This window comes from Mirounga leonina, unplaced genomic scaffold, assembly GCF_011800145.1.
Source record: "Mirounga leonina isolate KUSES-001 unplaced genomic scaffold, KU_Mleo_1.0 Mir_115, whole genome shotgun sequence".
In the NCBI taxonomy this organism is placed as follows: domain Eukaryota; kingdom Metazoa; phylum Chordata; class Mammalia; order Carnivora; family Phocidae; genus Mirounga; species Mirounga leonina.
In genome coordinates, this window is record NW_023270268.1 from 14,021,561 (window position 1) to 14,046,481 (window position 24,921).

Sequence of the window (24,921 nt, forward strand, 5' to 3'; positions counted from 1 at the left end):
CAAGCTCTTCTGAATGATTCCAATAGTATGTTCCAATAGTATACCCTATGTGAACTGTGTTTTATATCAAAATTTTACAGTAACCCCCCAAAAGAAGCAGTTAAACTGAGGGATCATTGGCAAGAAGTAGCAGGCAAGGAAAAGTCAAAAGATTGCTGATACAGGTGGATTACACAATGCATTTAATTCATTCTTAATCAGGAAATTAGGTTTAATTCTCAAAGACAATGTACTTACATTCCCGGAATATTTAAGGGAGAGAACTTTGGACCAAGAGACATGAGTTTTAGTTATGATTCTGCTAACTAGTTGCAGGTCTTTGGGCAAGTTATTTCACCCAGGCTTTAATTTCTTCCTCTGTGCAATGAGGGAGCTGTAATAAGTCTCAGATTGGTTTTAGGTATAAGTCCCTTTACATTTTTTTTTTTAAATTGAAATCTGGTAAGAGGTAATAGTCACAAATAATTTTTGTAAAAGAGGATTACAATGATTACTTGCAATGTCGTCTCACTGGATTCTTTGGTAAGTATTTGTTAGGGTTTCAGTTGTTAAGAGGTAACAGTGTAAGAATGGGTGAATTTGAATCTGCATAGGAGCTGTGATAGGATATGTCAAGCCTTGTGTGTTTAACCGCGAAAAGTGTGGGTTTGTTGCTGCAGCATGCTATAGGTAAGTTTAGGTACTAGGTAACTAATTATTTCTCTTCAGATGGAGGAAAGAAGTAAATTGTATAATAAGTCACTGAGCATACTTCAGAATTCTTGAAATAAAGCATATCAGATTCATTTTTAATGAAATATATCATTTTCAGGTAACTCTTCAAGCTCATGCTTAATTAGGCATTTGAGATGAATTTCATGACAACAACCAGAAATGTAAATTCTCTGGTTTTGAATCCACTGCTAAATGAAATGGGAAAAAATAAGCATAGAATAGTGGATTTCAAAATTAACTTTTGGAAAGCAAAAAGGTTTACTTCTTTGACCTCAAGGGCACTCCCTTGAAATATCCACATGTCAATAACTAAATCATGCCTCTGGAATACATGAAAGGCTATTAAAGAAGATATGAATATATACTTATGAATATATACTTACACTTATATATTCTTATGCTCCTTGGAAATATAATGGAATCTTTTCTTTTTTCATAAAAGGATTCATTGGGATTCTTTCAAATGAAATGCCTGAGAGGAAGAATCCATTGGATTTCACACCACAACTTTTCCCAGACCTTGCTTCCTATATACTTGTAATACGATATGAGATTCACTCAGATCACTTTCTATATCAGAGCATACTATCGATTAGTGAATTTTCTGGAAACTGAAACATTTTACGTATTAAACACTAGAAAAGGGTAAGAGGGTGAAAGCACCATCAGTAGGCTCAAAAAGCTCAACATCTACTGAATTCTCAAAAAACTGATCCACATTATCCACTGTTATTTAATCTTAGAAAACCATATATATTTTCTGTGATGTTGGTATTCTAAAAATTTAATGTAGAAACAAGAAAAATGGTAAGTAACAAAACACTAATAAAATAAAATCAGAGATAACCTAAATGAATGGAATGATACCATGTTTGTGGATTATCAGACTCAATATTATGAAGATGACATTTTATTCCATAGTGATCTATAGTCCAAAACAAATTTAATAAAAATTCCAGCCAGATTTTAAAGTAGAATCAACAAGCTGAATCTAAAATGTACATGGAAATGCAAAGGAACTAAAAAAAAAAAAATTATTTTGAAAAAAAGAAAGTTGGATGACTCACGCTACCAGATTTTAAGACTTACTATACAGTTACAACAATCAAGACAATGTAGTATTAGATAAAGGAAAAACATATAGATAAATAGAGCATAATGAAGAGTCCAGAAATAAACCCACATATATATGGTCAATTGATTTTTGACTAAAGTAAGAAGGCAAATAAATGGAGAAAAAAAATAGTCTTTTCAACAAATGGTGCATACTGAAGCAGGAAATGGACCTTGACCTTTATCTTGGACTCTGTACAAAAATTACCTGCAAATGTAAAACCTAAATCTACAAAGCTAGTATATGTATAATAAATGATCAAATTGTATACCTTAAATATTTATAATTTTTAATTGTCAAATATACCTCAGTAAAACAATAAAAACAAAAACAAATACATGGGAGAAAATTCTTGTGACAAAATTTCTGAGATACAACACCAAAAGCATAACACATAAAAGAAAAAAAAATCATGGGGCACCTGGGTGGCTCAGTTGGTTAGGTTAAGTGTTTGCCTTCAGGATCCCAGGGTCCTGGGATCGAGTCCCACATTGGGCTCCCTGCTCAGCTGGGAGCCTGCTTCTCTCTCTGCCTGCAGCTCACCCTGCTTGTGCCCTCTCTCCCTCTGACAAATAAATAAATAAAATATTTAAAAAAAGAAAAAAAAATCATAATTGATCTTCACCAAAATTAAGAACTACTTTTTTTTCTTTTAAAGAACTACTTTCTGAAAGACATGGTTAAAAGAATAAAAAGACAAGTCATTTGTCTAAGAGAAAATATTCTTAAATCATATATCAGCTAAAGGACTTTTATTCAGAATACATAAAGAATTCTAAAAACTACAATATATAAATAATAGGAAAACAATTTGGACAGACACTTCATTAGAGAAGATATATGGATGGCAAATAAGCAAATGAATAGCCTTTCAACATCATTAGTCATTAGGGAAACAGTAGTTTGAAAAACCCCACAATAATCCTATTGCACATCTGTCAGAAAGGAAAGAAAAGAAAGAAAAAAGAAAGAAAGAAAGAGAGGGAGGGAGGGAGAAAGGGAGTGAGGGAGGGAGGAAGGAAAAAGGAAGAAAGGAAGACAGGCAACAATATTAATTGTTGGTGAGGATGCAGAACACATTGCTGGTGACAGTGCAGAATGGTAGTTCCTACAGAAAACTGTCAGTTTCTTATAAAGTCAAATATACTCTTAACCATAGAATCTAGCAATTCTATTCCTTGGCATTTACACAAGGAAAATAAAACATTAGGTTTACATTAAAAAAAAATAAAACTGTAGAAACATGTTTCTAGCAGCCTTATTCATAATTGTAAGAAACTGGCACCACAACCCAATTGTCCCTCTGCTTGGAAACTGGTGTTTCCATACAAAATAGAATATTACTCAGCAATGAAAAGAAATGAACTACTGATATATGCAATAACATGGATAAATTTCAAATACATTATAATAAATGAAAAAAGTTAGACTTAAAATGCCACATGTTGTATGATTTAACTTATATAATCTTCTGTAAAAGACAAAACTATAATAAGACAAAAGAATCAGTTGTTGCCAGGGACTAGAAGTGAGAGGAGGGTTTGAGCACAAAGAAACATGGAGAATTTGGAGGTGGTTATGATTACAGGACTTTGTATATTTGTCAAAAGTCACAGAACTATACAATAAAAAGATGATTCTTCCTATATGTAGATGGCCTGAGTAAAAAAAAAAATGATGATTCATCTTTAAATTTTAGCCTCTCCATGAATGTGTTCAACATAGGAACACGACAAATCTACTAGGAAAATTATTTTCCTAAAAACAAAAGTACTGGGGCACCTGGGTGGCTCAGTCGTTAAGAGTCTCCCTTCGGCTCAGGTCATGATCCCAGGGTCCTGCGATCGAGCCCCGCACTGGGCTCCCTGATCAGCGGGAAGCCTGCTTCTCCCTCTCCCACTCCCCCTGCTTGTGTTCCCGCTCTCGCTATCTCTCTCTCTGTCAAATAAATAAATAAAATCTTTCAAAAAAGAAAAGTACTGTTATTAAAACAATTGAGCAATTCTAGGAGTAAAATTGAGGAAGCAAATGCTAGGGAGTTTGGAAAAATGAAAAAGGCGCTATAAATGCAGAGTGTAGTAAGAGCTAGACTTTGAACATCAACTAAAATAAGATAATGAAGGCAAGCGTCCCTACAAATCAATTTATTCTAAATCTTGGAAGTGTATTTAGATAATTCAATGAAAACTGTTCTGCTCTTTAATGCACGGATTACACATGAACCGATAATAAACTAATGTCTGTGAACCCTGCTGTTAAAATATATTATTGCCGTGTAAGAGCTACGTAGTTACGTATTGGTTTTGAAAACCGGAGAAGGTATAGGTGGTAGAGAAAGAAGTACAATATAGAAGATAAGGGTAATGGAGAGAAATACTGTGTGTTAGACAAGAACTATCTGCTCCTGCTCTTTCCCTTATCTGGGCCCCTCTGACACTGTGCCTGCCATACCTCATTATACACAGGATCACTGCGAACAGAAGATGAGGCACAAGGATAAAGGACAAAGTATTCTTAAATAGAGAAAGGCAACACTGTGTAATCAAAAAGCTTCATCTCTGCTTTAAAGGTAACCATTATCCTGCAATCCTCTCCTATTTTTATTGGATTTTCCAAGTCATTTATAAGCATGGATTATTCAGAGTTTTCAAAGGAATAATACAGAAAAAAAAAACTACGCTCTATGTGTAATATAAATGCTAGATTCATAAATAAGCAAAAACTAAGATCCAGGAATATATTTGCTTCTCATAACAGGAAATCAGGATGTAATATTTAATATATTAAGAACTCACTGGAGAAAGAAAAGAAACTCTAAGGAAAAAGTATCAAGAGGCTCTTCTTTCTAAGGCACACTATTTATAATGCTCTTAGAGAGTCTTGCCTACTGTGTAACCATGATGACTAAAATGACAATTTGCCATGAGTTCTATATTTAAAGAAAAAACTCTGGTGTTTTCTCAGCTCATATTTAATTAATGGAAAAATTAGCTACACAGCTGTTGGAGTCTTTTTCTCCCGAATTCTTTTACTTGAAGACATTTCCAACAAAGTGTCACCCTACACTCTGATCAAGCAAAACATAACATCCTTTATGATATGCCACTGTGTTCATTGGCAACGGCTGTTAAAATAGACATCTTATATAACCAAAAGCAGTTCACGTCCTCTGCACCACACATCTTAGATCTACCCCCTGGATCTCCTCAAAGAGATCCTCTGTGCAAGTGACTTAAAAATATTAAATTTTCACACATCATTTCAGTCAAATGTTTTCCTGAAAGAATAGAATTTATTATATGGTAAAAGTGCAATTTAGACATTAATTCATCATTCATTCATTCATTCATTCATTCATTTGACTAATGTTTATTGAACATCTAATAATATAATCCAGGGATTATTCTAGGAACTGGAGCAAAATAAACACAGGCCATGTTCTCTAAAGGAATAGACGGACAATAAGAAACACAAACAAAATGAGAAAGAATCAAAAGGAAAGAGAAATCCATCCACTGGCAAGCCTGGTGCATGTAACAACAGTCCAGTTTAAGCTCTGTACCTATGCACAGCTCAAGAGTGTTATTTTTCACATCGCCAGTAAAACGCACGCAGAGCTAACCAAAGATATTCTGCTTACACCTCTTCTTATGATCGCTGTTGAATTCAAATGAGATTCAAATGTGCTGACCTGTCGCAGAGTTTGCAACAAATCACTCTGAATTATTTTAATCTTTCATCCAGGACTACTAAAAATTCTGTTCTCTTCCATGCTTTCACATTCATATAGATAATAAATTAGATGATTTCCATTGTGTTATTTTCGTTGTTTGAATTCAGCTGTGTATATTTGCTCTCCCACTCCCTCCAACTCCTCTTCAGTAAACAAGAGAACCCCTGGCTAAACAGCTTGCTCTTGGAGACTCACAGTCTCATTGTATTAGAATAACAGAATTACAAGAGGATTAAGTAACCAAAACTGATCAATATATATCTGGTTCTGGCAACATCAAATTACCTCGACGTGTTCACCCTCTTCTACCTTTCCTGTGTCCAATTCCACAACCCAACCTCATCAAAGACGAGAAGGGGAGAGGAAAGGAATCATGCCTTCTTTAAATCAGACATCCAATTTGTGGCAGCTTCTGAAAGCTATCACAGAAATGCTCGATTTGACCAGGTCAAATTTCATTTGTTGTGTACTTTTATCACTCTCAAAGCTGGCGCAACGTGTTTGCAATAGAAATAAGGAAAACAAAAATGAACTGCCCCGTCAGCTTGTCAGATTAAAAAAGTGGATTGATTTTACACCTTTGAAATAAGCCGCTGGCTTGAAGGCTCTCTCTTCTACTTTCTCTGTTTAAAGATTCGTGTACTCTTTGGACTCAAAGAGAAGCATTAGGTTGGATAAATGGAGAACACAATTCCATTCATGATGATGACAGCAGCTAACATATACTAAGCACTAACTATGTGCTAGGGGTGGTGTTAAGTGATTTGTATTTGTTGTCTTATTTAATACTGAAAACAATTATTATTACCATTTCTCCTTCCTATTTGCTTATTAAACTGCTGCCATCCTACTGAACCCTATACTTTTTCCCAATGCGTTGCTTTCTTCACTTCATTTTTTTTATTCAGCTCTATCTCATGGTTCATTATTTTAAAAATGCATATGGCGAGCCATAACCCCAACCCCCACCCTTGCTTGCTGCTTACCTAGAAAAGCAAGCAAGAAAAAATTATATATATAAATATTTATATATATGCACTATATATAAATAACATAATATAGTATATATACATATATTTTTTCTTCACCTGAGTAGCTGAGCTCAGCTGAAGTCCCACAAAAAGATAGCTGGATTCCACTATAAATTTATGATAACCGAACTCAAATGGGAGCCCAGCACTGGTGGGGAATCATAGTCCATTTCTTTGGTCAATTCAACTTCCCATTATCTACAACCACAATTTCAACCTTTTCTACTCTTCTCAATGTTCCAACTTCTAACCCTCATACTCCTCCTTTCCCCCCTTAATCTGAGAAGATGATTTTGCTTTCTATTTTAGTGGAAAAAGTCAGTGATAAAGGAAAGGGCCCTCAACTACCTTAAATGTTACAGCTTCCCTTTTCTTCGGCCTCCAAGATCCCTCATATTACTGTAGAAGGGTGGCCTTCCTGTCATTTAAGCCCAGTGAGCCCATTTATTTATTTTTCCATTCCTATCTTCATCTTGCTTCCTGGTAACTTCTGTGTTTCCTGTCTCCTGTATGTTCAACTAGTTTTTCTCAACAGATCATGCCCATCAAAGTTTAAATACACTCATGTCTTTCCTACTTTGAAAGAGCCCCTTCATTCATTATCCCAAACTCTTTACATTCTGTCTTTCATTTAATAGACATACTTGCTGAAACAGTTAGCTTCACATTCAATATCTACATCCTCAATCCATTCAATGATACTGGATTTTAATCCTGTGTGAATGGAAACAGCTCCAGCTAGGGCACTGTGAGGTAGATGGACTGCTCATTTTACACAGGTAGCAGTGGTGAAACTGGGATTTGAACCCATGTCAGTTTGCTTCTAGAACCCAAGGTCTTAATAAATAAATTAGACCACATTAAAAAAAATTAACTGACTTCCATCCAAATTACAAAAGCATTAACTGTTTGATCTAACAATTTCAGTCTTGGACAGTTACCTTAGAGGTACACTTATCACCTCAAGAGGGCATATGTATGAGGTTATTCCTTACTCAGAGCAAATATTTGGAAACAAATATGATGTCCATAAGCAAAGGACTGGGCAAATAGGTTATGCTAATTAGATAAAATGGAATCCTATACAGTTATTAAAAGAAGGAAGAAGCTCTCTAATTGATAATATATAAATATTTTATTTTTTAAACTTTTTTAAAGTATTTATTTGAGAGAGAGAGAGAAAAAAAAAATATGAGTGGGGGAGGGGCAGAGAAGAGGGAGAGAATCCTCAAGCAGACTCCATGCTGAGCGTGGAGTCTGATGCAGGACTCAACCCCAGGACCCTGAGAAAATCAAGAGTCAGATGTGTAACCAACTGAGCCACCCAGGTACTCCTAAAGGTTTTAAAGATAAGTTTTTAAAAGTAAGGTGAAATTTTATGCATAGTTTGCATAAAAGTGAGGGAAAATGAGAATATTCTTATTTGCCTATTTTTGCATAAAAGACATAAGTATGCGCAAATAACAAAAAATGATCACCTCATGTTGGATGTTGGAAAATGGACAATAGGAGAAAAGGATAGGACATCACAATCTACCTTTATATACTTTTTTGATTTTTGAAACATGACATTGTGATAACTATTTAAAAGTTAAACTTTAAATTAAACATGGATTTACTATGAAGAATTTATGAATAAAAATATCTAAAAAATATTCAGATATGATGTAAAACATTACTAATATGATGGGTTTGACTTAGGTAATCACTCTATCACATCACTCCCTGTGGCTTTTCTGACAGCTCCCTCCTACAACCAAAACACAATCAAGTTCTTTATCAAGGACTACAAGGCTCTACCTAGAGAGAAATTTATCAAAATTTATCAAAAGAACTTTCCCAGAATGAAAATATGATTTTCTCAATTAAAAAAAAGAAAAAGCTTACTGAGTTCCTAGATAAATGGATGAAAAACACCCCTACCAAGCTACATCATTGTAGAATTTCAGAAGTGTATGCAGCATTGGGAATGAAGATGTCATCTGATTTCTAAACATCAACATCCAAAGCTAGGAGACAATGGACAAAGGCACTCAATATTCTAGAAAAAATGATTTGCAACTCAGAATTCTATATCTAAGCAAATTGTCAATCAGATGTGAACCAAAAATGAAGCAAGATTAACCTCTCACATAGCCCTTTATGGGGAACTACTGGAATATATATACCACCAAAATGAGGGATTAAACAAACAGAAAGGAAAACTGGATCCAATGCAGAAGAGGGAAGATAGAGATCTGCAAGACAAGGATACAAGATCAGAGGAAGCCAGCTCTGTATTGGTCTAGAGAGCCATCATCCAAATCAGAGTAGAAGAACTATCCAAACAGCAACAGAAGCTTTGTTATTAACTTCAGTGTACGTAAAAAATCATACAAAAAAAGAAGGCATAACTTTAGGACAAAAAATTGCTCAGATGTGCTATAATAATATGAACACTGAATAATCACCTAACTAAACATTAACACATTGCTCTATTGGAGAAGTGTGACATGGATATGAATGGGAATGTGAGAAAGAGAGTTGAGGCATCAATGTCTATAAAGTAAAAAACGTAGATAATACCCAAAATCAAAAATATCAAGAAATAGAAGGACAGACATATTATTGAGAGCTGTTGAGATACATAATCAAGGAAACCACAGGAAGATTTCCAAGTAGTGTCTCTGAAAGCAGAAACCAAGGGCAGAGCAGGCAACTGCTGTTTTCCCTCATTTTCCTTTTAGAAGTATTAGATTAAGAACATGAATAACTATAATAAAAATTGGAAGTTAAAGAAGGGAAGGAAGAAAAATATCCTCAACATCTAAACATGAAGTTAAAAATATTAGTCAACAGCTAAGTTTCTGTCATAGTTAAAGAGAGAGAAAGGAGAAATTCAAAGACTTATGTCTTTGGCATTCTAAGAATGATATAAATTAATAAACTATCTGCTCAGTTGTACAATTAATATTCTTAAGGGGGAAAGATCAAGAGTTTGTTCATTCTTCACAGCTGTTTTCCCATTCATTTTCCATTCTTAGCAGAAACTCTCACTAAAATTAATGGTAGTTATTTGAGTGTAAGTAAAGGATAATGTATTCTTCCACAGGCTAGGAAGTATAATAATGTGGGAAGGGATTATTGCTGAATTAAAAACAATTCTTAATGGCCACAAAGCATTATTAAAAATGAAATAGCATTAAAGATCTCAATATTTTGCATCATTTTACTACCTTTGATAAGTAAAATGACCCTTTCAAAAATTTCTTAAGTTCACAAGCATTTCTGTGCTACTAAATTTTAATTTTACTGGTAGTATATACTAACATTATTTTATCTATTTACATATTTTTAGTGATCAGGGAGAATTTATCACCTCTAGGTTTATTCAAATCAACAAACTCAACATTTTGGCTACAATATTACACTACTATATGGTTTTTAAAAATTGCTACTAAATTTCTTGACTTTCTTGCCCAATGATGAAATAAAGAGACTGCAGTTATTGTAAAAAAGAAAGAATTTTTCTTCTAAGTTAACATGTGTTAAATAACTTCCTTTCTTCCTTAGATGTTGTGAGGGATCTTGGTTTTGGTTGTTTTTGGTTTGGTTTGGCTTGGTTTGGTTTGGGTCACAGTTTACTATAATTGAGGCTTCTTTCTTTCTTTCTTTGACAGAGAGAGAGAGTACAAGCAGGGGGAGCGGCAGGCAGAGGGAGAAGCAGGCTCCCCACTGAGCAGGGAGCCCGATGCGGGACTTGATCCCAGGACCCTGGGATCATGACCCGAGCCGAAGGCAGATGTTTAACCGACTGAGCCACCCAGGCGTCCCAATTGAGGCTCTTCTCTTTTTAAAATAAGATTATTGTATTTTCACTTATAAACATTTGCTAAAATGTTTAATTTTGGAAAAGAGAGAAATATTGAAGGAAAAAAAAAACACCCGAGCTGTCTCTCCTGTTGCTCTGAACACGGATGCCACATGTTGCAATGGCAGAACCTCTATTAGCTTAATTCCCTGAGATACTATTTAAGAGTTCACTGCCAATTAAGAAAAGTAGGATTAGCAATAAATAAATCTTTTTTTGCATTAAGCCAGGGAGATTTCAGGAATATTTGTTAGCATAGTAAAAATCCCGCTTATCCAAATATTACCCCCAACCCTACTCCCATCAACCCCTCCAAAAGGGCAAAAAGAGAAAGAAGGAGCCATCTGGATCCATTTGCTTGGTAAGACAAGATTCTAACAAGACCACATAGGCTAAAGCATGAGAAACCTTAAAGACTATTCTAATTATGGAGCTATAAGAATAACCCCAAATCAAAAGCCTCTGAGAGAATGTGGCAGACTCTACTAAAGTTATCAATGATTATAATTAAAATAGCCAACACTGACTGAGAGGTTATCTCCTGCCAGATCCAGTTCTAAGCATTTTGCACATGGGAACATATTTAATTTGCACAACAACCAAGAGACAGGTACTGATATTATCTCTTTTTTTTCCCCCAGATGAAAAAGCTGAGACAGAGTGGCATATAATTTTGTCAAGGTCCCACAGCTAGTAAATAACAGAGCTGGGATTTAAGTCTAAGAAGCCTGAGACTTAACCTGGAAAAAATGTGTTTTCATCCACCAGGCTATGCTGTCTTACCAGTGACTGAAAGAATTCACTTCTTCATATGAGAAAATGGCATATTAATGTGGTCAGCTCTAAAGTAGATACAGATACAGGATATAATAATTTATAGGTTGCCCAATTCCATTACCTACATTTGCTTACAGCTTTATATTCTAGACCCCACCAGGGAATAGTTTGGTGTCCAAGGCAAAGAAGTAAGTGGCAGAGACTGAACAAGATGGAGGAAAAAGCAAGGACCTTTGTCCCTCCTGCCATGTCACCTTCCCTTTGGGAGAGAGGAAAGGATAGATGTTTCGAGTTTTAAAAACTTAAAGGCCTAAATTTGAATCCTGGATGCTGCTAGGCAACTTGTTTTTTGTATGAAGAAACAGAGGCTCTACGATATTATTTCACCTTGGTTTCTTCATTTGTAAAATAATAATTGTAAAGCCCTCAGAGATTTCCTGGTGGCATGAAATCAATGTATTACAGGAGGTGCTCGTGACAATGACCAGCCCAAATACTGGTGAATAAATTGCTAGTAAGAGACGGTGTAACTGAAACTGGCTGGGCAAAAGGGGACCATTGGATCTTATGACTGAGACATTAAACAGGAGTTGAAACAAAGTCATCATGATCTCTTACGATTTTTCAGCTCTGCTTCCTTCCGAAGCATCTCCCTCTGAGACAGGTTCAACTCTCACAGAGGCAAGATGTCTTCCAAGGCTCCTGGTCCACATTCTACTTTATCAGCCTCCCGGAGCAAAAAGAAATGTCTCTTTGTCAAGGGCTCAAGGAAAAGTCCTGAAAAGGCCTGTGCTTAAGAATGACTGGTTCAGTTTGTGGGATGGGCCGACTTCTGCAGTGTGCTGTGCTCTGATTGGCCTGACCTGGATGGCCTGCCACCCTTGAGAACAAGGACTGGGATCAGTTCTACCTGAAATACACACGTGAAAGTAAAGAAGGGCGGTTGTCCAAAGTGTGCAAAGAGTGGGGGGGAAGAGGGGGAGGAATGGATGCAGCAGGCAAAGGACACCTAACATCCACAGAAAGTGGACATTTCTCTTACATTCTAATTCATAAATAAACAAGGGAGACATTCTGGAATTAGTCAAGTTCTTCCTGTCAAGATGAATTTATGTTCACCGGTTAGAACTTAGAATATGGCCAAGACAATGCTGAGATGTAGTTCTCAAAAGTATGAATGTTAGCAATGGTATGATTTACAAGAATGTAATTTTATAATATAAAAATACTTAATTATGACCAGGTTAAGCAAACTAAGTGTTTTAGAAGTATTTATTTCCACGTAAAAATAAATAAATAAAAATCCTGGGGGGAATATTTATATGTATAGTATGGGACATTTTTTCCCAGCTAAATGCCCCAGTTAATCTGGGAGTAATCCTCCTCCTTTTTATAATGAGATACCTTTTTAAAGGAACTGCCTTCTTCCTAACCCTATTTTAATGAGCCAAGCAACGTAAGTATACACAGAAAAGCCAACAATTCACAAGGCTGCATAGGGTTCTTTGGATGGCTAAACACATTATGCCAGAACATGTCAGGAAACTATGTTGTGCAGCTCTTTTCTGTTGAATATTGGAATGGTTTGAATGTAAGAACCACTGACATATAAATATGTTTGTATTTTTCAAATTTATGTAAAACAGTGATTGGCACATGACAGCCTGCAGATCAAATACGGCCTTCCATCTGTTTCTGTAAGTGAAGTTTTACTGGAATATACACCCATGGCTGTTTTTGCACTGCAATAGTAGAATGCAGTCCTTATGGCAGAGACCGTACTGCCCATGAGCCTAAAATATTTACTATCTGTCCCTTTACAAAAAAAGTTTGCCCATCCCTTATGTCAATAATATAGGTAAACTATATATATGACTCCAGGTCAAAATGTCTGATTCTATAATATAGAAAAGCAAGACATTCCTTTTCCTGACTCGATAATGTTACAGCAGTTATCCCTACAAGCCATCCAAGGCATCTGTGTTTTTAAATGATTTGGTATTTATTTCCTAAATCAGGAAATGTACATTGTTATTTTAAAATTGCACAGAGGCTTCTCTGGGTCCTGAGACAATCTGTAATCTAACAATAAAAATATCTGGTTCTAAAACAACAGTGATGGGGGCACCTGGGTGGCTCAGTCATTAAGCGTCTGCCTTCGGCTCAGGTCATGATCCCAGGGTCCTGGGATTGAGTCCCACATCGGGTTCCCTCCCGGCGGGAAGCCTGCTTCTCCCTCTCCCACTCCCGCTGCTTGTGTTCCTGCTCTCGCTATCTCTGTCTCTGTCAAATAAATAAAATCTTTAAAAAAAATTAAATAAATAAATAAATAAATAAATAAAAAATAAAACAACAGTGATGTTTGAGGACAGAATGCCAAGAAGCACCAATATGATGTTCTGATGAATATTTATGAGCACTTCCACCTGGCCTTCAAGTTTTCCATGCTTCAGTGTTAACGTATTTGTGTCTGCATGGTGTGTGTTTGTGTGTGTGTGTCTGTGTGTCTGTGTGTCCATGCATACGTGTGAGAAGGCTGAGAAAACAGAGAACCATTTTGAGTCCACCTCTCAAAGAATAACCAAATACACTAAGTCTAAACTCTTATCCCCTTCCTTCCCTTTTATGAGTCCTGACTGCAGATCATCTTTGGATCCTAACTATAGAACCCTCTTCTAATTCTTGCTTGGGACTCACTGTCTGTATTCACATCATTTTTTCCCCCTCTTTCCTGAAACATACGTTTTGTTTCCATTCCTCTTAGATCATTTCCATTAGCACATAAGCATGCTGTATTAACTACCTCCGGTTTACACTAGTTTCTTTCATTATCTTTACAATAACACCCATTGAAAGATATTTCTACATTTGCCCTCTTCAAGTCCTCTCTTCCATTCTCTCTTGAATCCATTCCAATCAGGCTTTATGGCTCCTGCTCCCCACTCCACCAAAACTGCTCTTTTCAAATCACTAAAGACCCTCACATTGCTCATTCTACATTCAATTCTCAAGCCTTATTTTCCCCAATCTTTCGGTAAAATTTATGAATATCTATCAATACCGTTCTTTTTTAAAAAAATATTTATTTATTTGAAAGAGAGAATGAGAGAGAGAGAGCATATGAGGGGAGAGGGTCAGAGGGAGAAGCAGACTCCCTGCTGAGCAGGGATCCTGATGTGGGACTCGATCTCGGGACTCCAGGATCATGACCTGCACCGAAGGCAGTTGCTTAACCAACTGAGCCACCCGGGTGCCCCATCAATACCCTTCTTTATAACACTTTCTTTACCTGAATTCTGGGTTACCATTCTCTTCCTGGTTTTCCTCCTAGTCCTTGGACATGGCTTCCTTGGTTGCTCTGACTGGTCCAGCCTCATTTCTCTGGCCTCTAACATTACAGCGACCCTAAGTTCATTCAGCAGACCTCGTCTCTTTTTCTGCACTCACTTCTCAGTGAACTCATCCACTCTCATGATTTTAAATACCATTGTTATCCTGATTGACTGCTTAACTCCTACACTGGTTATTAAGTTCTCAATGGGCAGGGAGCACAGCATGCCTTCACTGTCTTACATCGGACCTATGACAGGTCTGCCTCCCTCTGTCACAGTCTAGTCCACAGGGACATATCTAGTTTGTCTGGACCGTCTACAGGTCACCTCATCGGTCCACTACACTGATGGCAGCGTACTGACTGGACCTGGAGAACAGAAAGTAGCATGAAGCTTAGAAACCTTGCTAAGACACATGAATAAAGGCCAGAGCATAGGCAAAAAACCACAAATGTCAGAGGACCACTATCTCTGTGAGCTTTCCGGGACACCAGTGGTCTGAGATACTTGCTCCAAAGTGGAAGACAAAGTATGGCAATTAGCACTACCTGGAATTAAGACAGAAGCATAATGCTACTTCGGTATCTGTGTTTTCTTGGCAAAATATATCCCATTTCAGTGTATTGCTCCCAAACCATTTAAAGGGTAATTATAAGGTCTCTGATTTTAAGGGGGGCCCAGAGTCAGGGACGTTCTGCTGCAGATTCAGGCAGCAGTAAAAACTTCTCTGCCATTTTGGATTTCTATCCCAGCAGGTCCAGTGGGATTTAAAGTGTTTGTCATAAATATTTGTGTTTCATAGATCTGCTAATAACAATAGGACAATTACAGGGTAGACTTTTACTTTAAGGTTTCAGAGCAAAGGCTTATCCTATTCTACAGATAACTATTCTCTTTCTGAGAAACAACTCCCAGATTGCCATTGGGCTCTCATAGATATTGTACACTTGACTGTGAGACATCAAGAGACCATGCTGCCCCCTGTGATATTTGACCTATCAAATCAGAAGTTTGGGCATGTGCACCAGCAATCCACCAAGTGGAAATGGGATGTAAGACATGGATCTGGAACTGATCCTGAAGAAGGAAACAAGCCAGGTGATCAAGTAATTCATGGAGCACCTACTCCTGTCGCATTGCTTCCTGCCCCTCAATCTAAATTGAAGGCTTCAAGGAAAGTTCTTAGGAACAGTTTAACTGAGGATAAAAACTTGGGCTTGGTTTATGGCATGACAGACTGAAAGCAACTGGAAATAGATTGCTGTAGCATCACGGCCCCGATCTAGCTCAATTCTTAAAGATGGGAGTTACAGAGATCCACAACAGCCCTGCCTTAAAAAAAATGCAAAGCCTTTACCTTGGCTTGCTGGTTTCTATAAGATCTACTTCCCAGAAACACAGCAGACCTCATCTCTTACCCCTCTCCCTCAGGCTCACTCTGCTGTCCTCAGACTGTGCTCAGTGTTCCCAGAATACCTGAGCATGTCCCAGAGCAAGGCCACTGCACCTGGTGTGATCTCTGCTTACCTACTCTTCCATTCCTGTGTAGTCTCCACTTAAGAATCCCCTCACAAGAGGGCCTTTCCTGACCACTCACTCCAAACGCCACATGTCATTTCACTGGAACCCTTACCCTACTGTATTTTTCTTCTTAGCACACACCACTACCACGTGACAAATCTTTATGACCTTTTGGTTGTTAATATTATTTTTAAAATACTTTTATTTAAAATATTATTTAATATTCATTAAATCTATTATTATAACATTAATTTTATTGATTTATTATGTATGTATATATGCATGCATTCATTTATGTATTGTTCTTCTCCCCTATCCAGAAGGTAAGATCCACAGGGGCAGAAATGTTATTTTTGTTCATGAATGTATGCCAATTGCCTAATATAATGTCTGGAATATAGTACCACACTAAGATGCTTTCTTATCTACCACCACCCGCCTATTTGTTTTTGAAGCAATTAAGGTATCCACTGTTGTCATATGTTCAGCTCCTCCATATGTTTGACCTTGGTAAATAAACACAGTATCAATACAACTCTGGAGTCATCATTTAATTAGTGACACATGTACAACTTTATCAAGGCAATGCCTCTCCCCCCATGCCAAATATAACCCTTGATTTTTTTTTTTTTTTTTTTACCCTTTTCAGAGTATTTATTTACTTACTAACTCTTGGATCAGAACCCAATGCAAAGGGATGAACTATTAGTGCCCCATCGGTATTTGAAAGGCCAATGACTTCCTGTCAGTTTTATCAGGTTGTCAAGCCTCTGGTCTATGGTTTTACCTCCCTCAGAAAACCTGCCGTCCTGCACTTCTATTCCTGACTTGAATTAAATCACAGGCTAGTCTTTGTCACAGAATGAGGTTATATGTGTAAGCATTGTGGGTGCATCTGTCCTCTTGTGATATTGTTTTCAATAAAAAAAGATGCCCACACATCATTAAAGATTCTGCCCTAATGATTCCACTTGAGCATGTTCTGCAGAGGCTTAACAAGGCTGCACCTGTTACATCCGACAACTATCAAAGTTCTGTTTTAACTCCAGCCTAATGTAAAACAATTTAGAGAAAGAATGGACCTTGAAAGAATTTGAGGATAAACACAAGGAGTTAATACACTCAGCACAGGTTGCTGGTTGTCCCTAATATCTTCTCTTTTTACATAGTATTAGAGTTTTGTTGGTGCATGGTCATCAGTATAAAAACTTGATTTTTCAGCCTCTCTTTTGCAGGAAAGTGTTGCCATGTGACTAAATTCTAGCCAATGGATGTGAGATGTGATGTGTCAACTTCTGAGTTATTCTTAGACTTCTTACATGACAGAATATATTCATAAATTGCTTAAATTGCTATCATTTTGGGTGTGTCTTACAACTTTCCAGCTTATATCCCATGCACCTAGAGTGCTCTGACAGACTCAACATGTCATTCAGTGCCCACCTCTGTGTAATGCAGCAGAATCTTTAGGAGCACAGGCTTGCGTCAATCTGTGGGTTTAAGTCTTTGTTCACCGTTTGTTGCCTGTGGAACTCTGGCCAAGTGACTTTAGCTCTCTGCACTTTATCTCTGCTTTCAGTGAAATCAGAACAGTACCAGTGCTACCACTCCGATTTGTGGCTAAATGCAATGAGTTACCATCCTTAACACGCTTAAAACAGACCTGACACTCCATAAGCAGCATCTGATCTTCTTTGTTTAGAAATGGCCCAAGGTCATGATTCATTCAGCCAACTTCTCATCAACTCAGTGAAGCTTTCTTTATGTCTCACATGTTCCATTCTCTTAGCATGTGGTATGACAATTCCTGCTTGAGCGAGAACTGCCTTTGCTAAGAAAATTTTCTGACAAGCCCAGTTGGGTCATGAGAGTCTGTTGAGGTGGAATGAATGGAGGTCACAGCCAGATTAAAAAATATATATATTTGATTACTCTGAAGAGAGCCAGGAGAGATATTTCTCTGATGCCAGGGGTGGGAGAAAGAAAGAATGAGAGATGGTACAAGCTAGGAAGATGGTGGGAGACTGTGCAAAATCTGTTATCCCCTCTCTAGGGTCATGAAATTTTCAGTGAACTTACTCAAGGTCAGAGAAACAGTGCAATTAAACATTTTTTTAGGAAATTGATGGAGCAGAGGTTCTCCTATGAGGTGAAACATGTGGTGAAACAAGATAGGGAGTAAAATAAAAACATGGCATGGGATGAAACAGAATCTGTGCAAGAACGGAGTTATGTATAAGGATGCAGAACATTAGAAATTTGTTAAAAAATTATTTAAGGTAACTCTTTAGGTCCTCTCAATGCTTTGATCTGGGCAACCGAGTCAAGTTCAAGTAGATCTTTGCTTGCAGATGTCCATCCCCTTCCCACCATCTCCATCCCAGAAAGACTGACCACATTCTCCCTGGAGTTTCCATTATACCATGTACATAAACCTCTTTCCTATTAGTTATCACAGTTCACTGAGTATTGCTATTTTTTTTTTTAATATACTTTGCTCCAATATTAGAATGTGAATTCCTAGTAGTGGAGATTGTGTTTTATTTATTTCTATAACCCAATATCTTATAAAGAATGCAAGTGTTTATTGAATGAATGAAATAAAGTAATGGTTTGTTATCCACTTTTCTACTCATGAATAAAGAGGAGAGGACAGTAGATACAGCTACCTCTGATGAGTGATGATATTTGGAAGACAGAAAACTGCAACTGTTCCATCATGTGCCTACTGTGACAATCATAATAGTTTGCCTACATTCTGTCAATCAAAATTGCCAATGGCTAATCACTTCTTAAAAGGCAGGCTTAGTTTAGTGAGAAGGGCATAGAATTTATGCAAAATATCTACTATTTATGTAGTTAACAGTAGCATCTTTTATTGCATGGATCAATAAGAACAGGTTAAATATCTTAGAACCTCAAATGGGGGAAATTTTTAATTTCAATACTATATCATCTCCTACATAGATCATGAGCTTTGTAGTTCCATGAGCTTTCCAGATTCTCTTTATTTATTCAGTATTTTGAGATCAATGGAAATCTTGCTTTAAAAAAATAGTCTAATATACTAGTCATCTGAGAGTGGGGAAGGTGAGAAATTTGTGGGAAACAAAGGATGGGTAGATGATGAGAACAACATCTCTCAGCAATATTGACACTGTGCCCTTTTTCAAGGAATCAGAATATTGGGACAAATTAGCATTTGGTTAATGTTCTGTGTTTCCAACTTTAACCATTATGTGTAATTACACGCAGATTAATCCAGTGTTTTACATGTGGGTAGTGGGAATGTTTACAAGGAAGAAAACAATAGGAAGACTAAAACAGATTTCCAGGGTGGTGAGCTATTCTGTGAATGAAGCTGGATTTCTTCTGACTTGCTGTGCCCCTGTCCCTGCCAACTCCAAATGAAACCAATGGAGATTGTTAATTCAATAATTATCAAATGCATTAAACATGATTTTTTTCATTATTCTCATTTGAAGTATTGCATTTTATTTTTTTGAGTTTTAATATACTTTACACAGGGAGTCCATTTGGGGCCTTTGATTTTAAAATCTGATAGAGTTCATCTGTGGCAGAGTGAATGCACATAAAATTCAACTCAACTTGGAAAGGACAGTATGTGTGGCTTATGAGCAACTTATGGTGGAAAAAGAAAGCCCGGTGTATTATACACAGAAAAATCTCATTAGTTTCTATTGATGGATGGCATTTCTTTGCAAAGCTGTTTTGCTCCTTAATAAAATGAGCAGAGGTACTGAAAATCCATAATTTAAAGGTGGTGGAGAGTCTTAGATGCGTGCCCAGCAAATGTATGGAAGATGTAAGTAGACACAAAGGACAAAGGAGGTTGACAAAGCTGTGTGAAGAATACAGACATCTGATCATTTAGCATATATTGATTTAGTTTTAATCTTTTCATTTATAACACCTCACTCACCACTGCCACTGAATTACAGCATTTCTAAAGTCGGTTTTAAAATTGTTACTGACTCCATAGACTCTGCCCCAATCACATATCAGTTGCGTTTGGAATTGTTAAAGAGGTGTGATGCTTTTTAAGGACAATGAGCAGATGGAAAAGGAAAGAACAGAAGCTGGTGGTGAGTAGGACAGGAGGGACTGATAGGAACAAGGTGGGGAAACATGGAGGAAAATTAGCCCATGACATGGTAAGAGGACATCTGCAAACCCACTGGCACCAGGAAGACATGAGATTGGCCACGATCCATATACAAAAGTCAGATTTTTTTGTTTGTTACTTAGGTAGATATCCGATTACCAAATCAGAACTACTAATTCGCTTGATTTGTGAAACCCCACATTTTTTTTTAACAGCTCTGTGCTTATAACAATACCAAAACTCAAAAGGATTAAATTATAACGTAGGATCTTAATCTGATGAGTTACTTTTGAAGTTTAATTATATTTGTCCAACAGTAATTTAAAGAATTAGAACAGGGCTTTTACAATATCCTGATTAATGATGGCATTTGCTCTGGTTTTCCTGTTCAGCCAAATTATTCTCCTGAAAAGCGTGACATCTGATCTTGCCTGTAGTATCTATCAGTTTTCCTGACACTGGATCAGTTTCTAGTCTTTAAACCTAAATTTCCTCCTCTACAAAATGGTAACAACAGCCTCTCTTTCATAGGTAATTAACAGAATTAAATGAAGTAATGTTGAAAGAGTTTTGTTCACCGCCAAACATAATTAGCACTCAATAAATGTTAGCTGTCCTCCTACTAGTATCATCAGGTTCACCTCAGACACAATGTGTCCAAGGAGAGAATGCTCTCATTTGGAAATATACAATATAGGGGCGCCTGGGTGTCTCAGTCATTAAGTGTCTGCCTTCGGCTCAGGTCATGGTCCCAGGGTCCTGGGATCGAGCCCCACATCGGGCTCCCTGCTCTGCGGGAAGCCTGCTTCTCCCTCTCCCACTCCCCCCTGCTTGTGTTCCCTCTCTTGCTGTCTCTCTCTCTCTGTCAAATGAATAAATAAAATCTTTAAAAAATAAATAAATAAAATTTAAAAAAAGAAATGTACAATATAATAATGAGGCGATCTGCTCAAGTGCATACCTCAGAAGACAGAAGGGTTCACACACACACACACACACACACACACACACACAAACTATGCACCAATATTTACTTAATTCCCTCCCCCCAAATCCTGGGTCACCTCAGGTCAGCCACTTCAGCCTCCTGTATCTTTGTATCTGTCACATGCAAAGAACATAACACTGTGTACTTCATGGTAGTGTTTTGATAATTATGAAGTAATGACTTTAAATGGTTTAGGAAATACCAAGTATTTATGCCAGACAAAATGATATTGACCTAGAAACATATTTAGCAATTATGAATAGCTTAGATAAAATAGGGAAAGAATTATTTAAATCTTTACCATATTGCTAAAGATCTTCAGATTATAGCCTACTTATTTTGATTAATTTTATTATCTCTATCTAAACATGATAAACAGATAAAACAATATGCTTGTGAAGCTTATACTGACACTAACAAAATATGTGAAATAAACAGTACAATAAATGCCAAGCACCGGTTTTAATATAATAGGTTTTCATGTGATTTTTCTTAAAATCATCTGGCTTTCCATGGCTCTTCGGGAATTGTTCTTATCATGAGGACATGAATTCTAATGTGTGTTAACAACAGATACTACTAAACTGCACTTCTTTTTGAAATATACACAAAAAAAATTTAAAGGCATAGCAATAGTTTTCTTTAAGTGTGATTTTTAGGAAGAGCTAACACCTACTCTCTAACCATCAAAGAAAAAGAACTCCAGGGAAGCCAAAAGGAAATCCATTTTTCAGCCTCAAACAAGGGAGAAACCATCTGTGTTAAATCATAAAACAAATGCACTGAGAGTTTATATCAATATACACATGGGAAGGAGGTTATTTACTCTGTGGAGGAAAAAATCCTCATTATATTTAATCATGTGAATTTCATGGGCAAGTAGGTGTTTTAACATTTTCAAAAAATGCTTAAAATTCTCATCTTAAAGAAATATAATCTGTTCACTATCAGTTAAACTCCTCAAATAGGGCCAAGCTCAGGAACCTCCTTATCTCTATCCCATAATGTTCAGGATAAATTCTGGAAAGGAATATTGAAAATGAGTTATTCAATTAGTCACATCTTTTCTTGTTAATTCTTTCTCTCTAGTAATCATTCCCATTACAGGTGGTCCCTGTCTTATGCCAGGTTGGTTCAAATTACTTATGATGGTTCAAATTACTAGTTTTTTTATTTTATGTTGTGCAAATGTGATACCACTCGGTAGAAACCGTAGAGCAGATTTTGAATTTGGATCTTTCCCAGGCTGGAGCCATGTAGTGGACCCTCCCTTGTGCTGCTGGGCAGCCGTATCAGCCACAGCTCCCAGTCAGCCATGCCATCACGAGGGTAAACAACCGATATACCTACAACTCTTCTGTACCCATACGGTCATTCTGTTTTTCACTTTCTGTATATTATCAATTACATGAGATATTTAACACTTTATTATAAAATAGGCTTTGTGTTAGATGATTTTACCCAACTGTAGGCAAGTGTTTTGAGCATGTTTAAGGTAGTCTGGCTAAGCTATGGTGTTTGGGAGGTTAGATATATTAAATGCAGTTTCGACTACAATATTCTCAACTTACAATGGGTTCATTGAGATGTAACCTCAGCATAAGTTGAGGATGATCTGTACTATTTTTGTAAATTAACGCATTCTGCCTTGAACTCACAAAGGTCCAACACCAGATTAGCTAAAGAAAAATATGCAAAACACTGAAGACGGTATTCTGGAAGATGTAATTGTTGTTTTTTAATCAGGTTACTGATAAAATTTTGTCTAATAGATAGGTTTGGGTATCTGAACAATACTCAAATAACAAAAACCATTTCTACCTTTGAGTTCAGAATGAGGCCAACCTTGAACTCACCGAAAGGTGTTCATACCTAGAAGTGATAAAGGGCCCTCATTATAACTCCATCACATAGTGGGACATCCAAGGAGAGCTTCCTTACAAAGTCACAAATTGTGTTTCTCTGAAATACTAGACTTGTGATAGAGGGGAAAAAAATAAGAGATAATCTTCTGAAAAGCAATTGTAATAGGATTCAAACTAATTTGCTATAGCGTGTAGATGAAGTGACTGACTTTATAACTAATAAGCACTCAAATTGAAGATTCCACATTCACAGGAATTTTTATGATCAATACTTTAATCTATAGTGTTAGCTTAAGTGGGAGTTTTGTTGCATTGGCGAGGGCAGAAATGGTTCTCTAAAAGATTATAAGGTTTAGCTGGAAGGAAGTACTTCCTAGAATTGAAACATTTCTCTAAACAATTTAATGAATAACGAAATTTCTCTCAAAGTTACACCCAACACTAGGAGTAGCCTGTCTTGTATAAAAAGACTAAGAGAAAAATGGAAAGACAGACACACAAAGGAAAATTATAAATTCTGGGAGATTTTATTAAACATGAGCTAAATGTATTTCAAGAATTCTAAACGGGCTGTGTCCTAAGATTCTACATAAATGAATTCTATACCCGTGGTCTACATTGTATTCATCAAACTCTGTTACATGCTGATATGTCTATAAAATATATTCATTCTTTGCATTTAAAACTTCACTCCATCAGAATAACTTTGTATTTCTCTACTGGTCTTTATGAATACTTTAATATTCATTTCCATTGTGTAAATGAAAAGCCAGCTTGTCATTTGGTTATATGCAAGATTCATAAAGTTTTATTTCTGAAATAACATCACTTCTAAATTCCCGTCCTCAATGCACTGTTGGCTTCTGTTGAATATCTGACATTCTCTCACATCTTTTTTATGATCTGCAGATGCGAACTTTCTTTACCCACCTTGACAGACAAAAAGTTACACAAACTATCCCAGGGAACTCTTCCTTCTTCAGTCAACACGCAGGCAGCAGCTGCATATTGAGCACCTTCTGTGTAGCTGCTGAGGATACAGGGCTCAACGTACTGACCGTGTGGCTCCCTCCTGTATAGTAGATACTCAAATGAGGGAGACACATCCGAGAGCTGTTGTAATGGACAGCAGGCAGTGAGGAGAACATGTGAAATCGAATTCGTCCAAGGCAGTTTAAACTGAGCTTCCCCCTTGCATCCTCCAAATGCAAAGCCACTTTTATTGTCTACAGACATTGAATTAGTGGTTGAAAGAACCAACCATTTAAGTTGAGGCTTTTGTCCTTCATGATGTGAATATCTGTTAGATGGCACTCCGATTTGGGGGGAATTTTCTTTTTTAAATGCATTTCTTCAATTTTTTTATTTTAGAAAGGTTTGGGGTAATTCACTAAATGTAACCTCTAAGACTAAAACAAAGGGATGCACACACCTCTCCTCCATTCTCGTCATCAGAACAGACATCAGTAATTGATCTCAGCTTTTGCTATCACGAATCTAAATGTGAAATAATAAGAATGCATTGCCTGGAAGAAGGAAACAGAGGGGATGAACAGGACTGGGAAGAAGGGAAGAGTAATGGTAGAGATGGAGGAAGGAGGGATGAGAGCAGCTGCATGATGCAAGAATGCATGAATGAATGTATCTGTGATTCTGTCTACACTGTAAGATGCTTCCTTGATTCTAGAAGAATTATAGGGAGAACTGTGAATAAAGCAAAATGAGAGACAGCTTAGAAGCTAGGATGGCCCAGGCATGATGAAGAGCTCAGAATAGAAAGGGATTTTACAAAGAGAATGAGAGAAACTTAATAGTCAGGATACTAGATTGAATCATAAAAATTCAATTCTAATGTTAGTATTAACATTTT

At 36.8% G+C, this 24,921-nt stretch overlaps 1 protein-coding gene across 1 annotated transcript in view; it reads right to left on the bottom strand.

The window, feature by feature from the left end:
- LOC118002762 (circumsporozoite protein-like) overlaps nucleotides 1–24,921 on the bottom strand; it is a 583,926-nt gene that overhangs the window by 12,394 nt on the left and 546,611 nt on the right. The gene's annotated exons all lie outside the window — the stretch shown is intronic.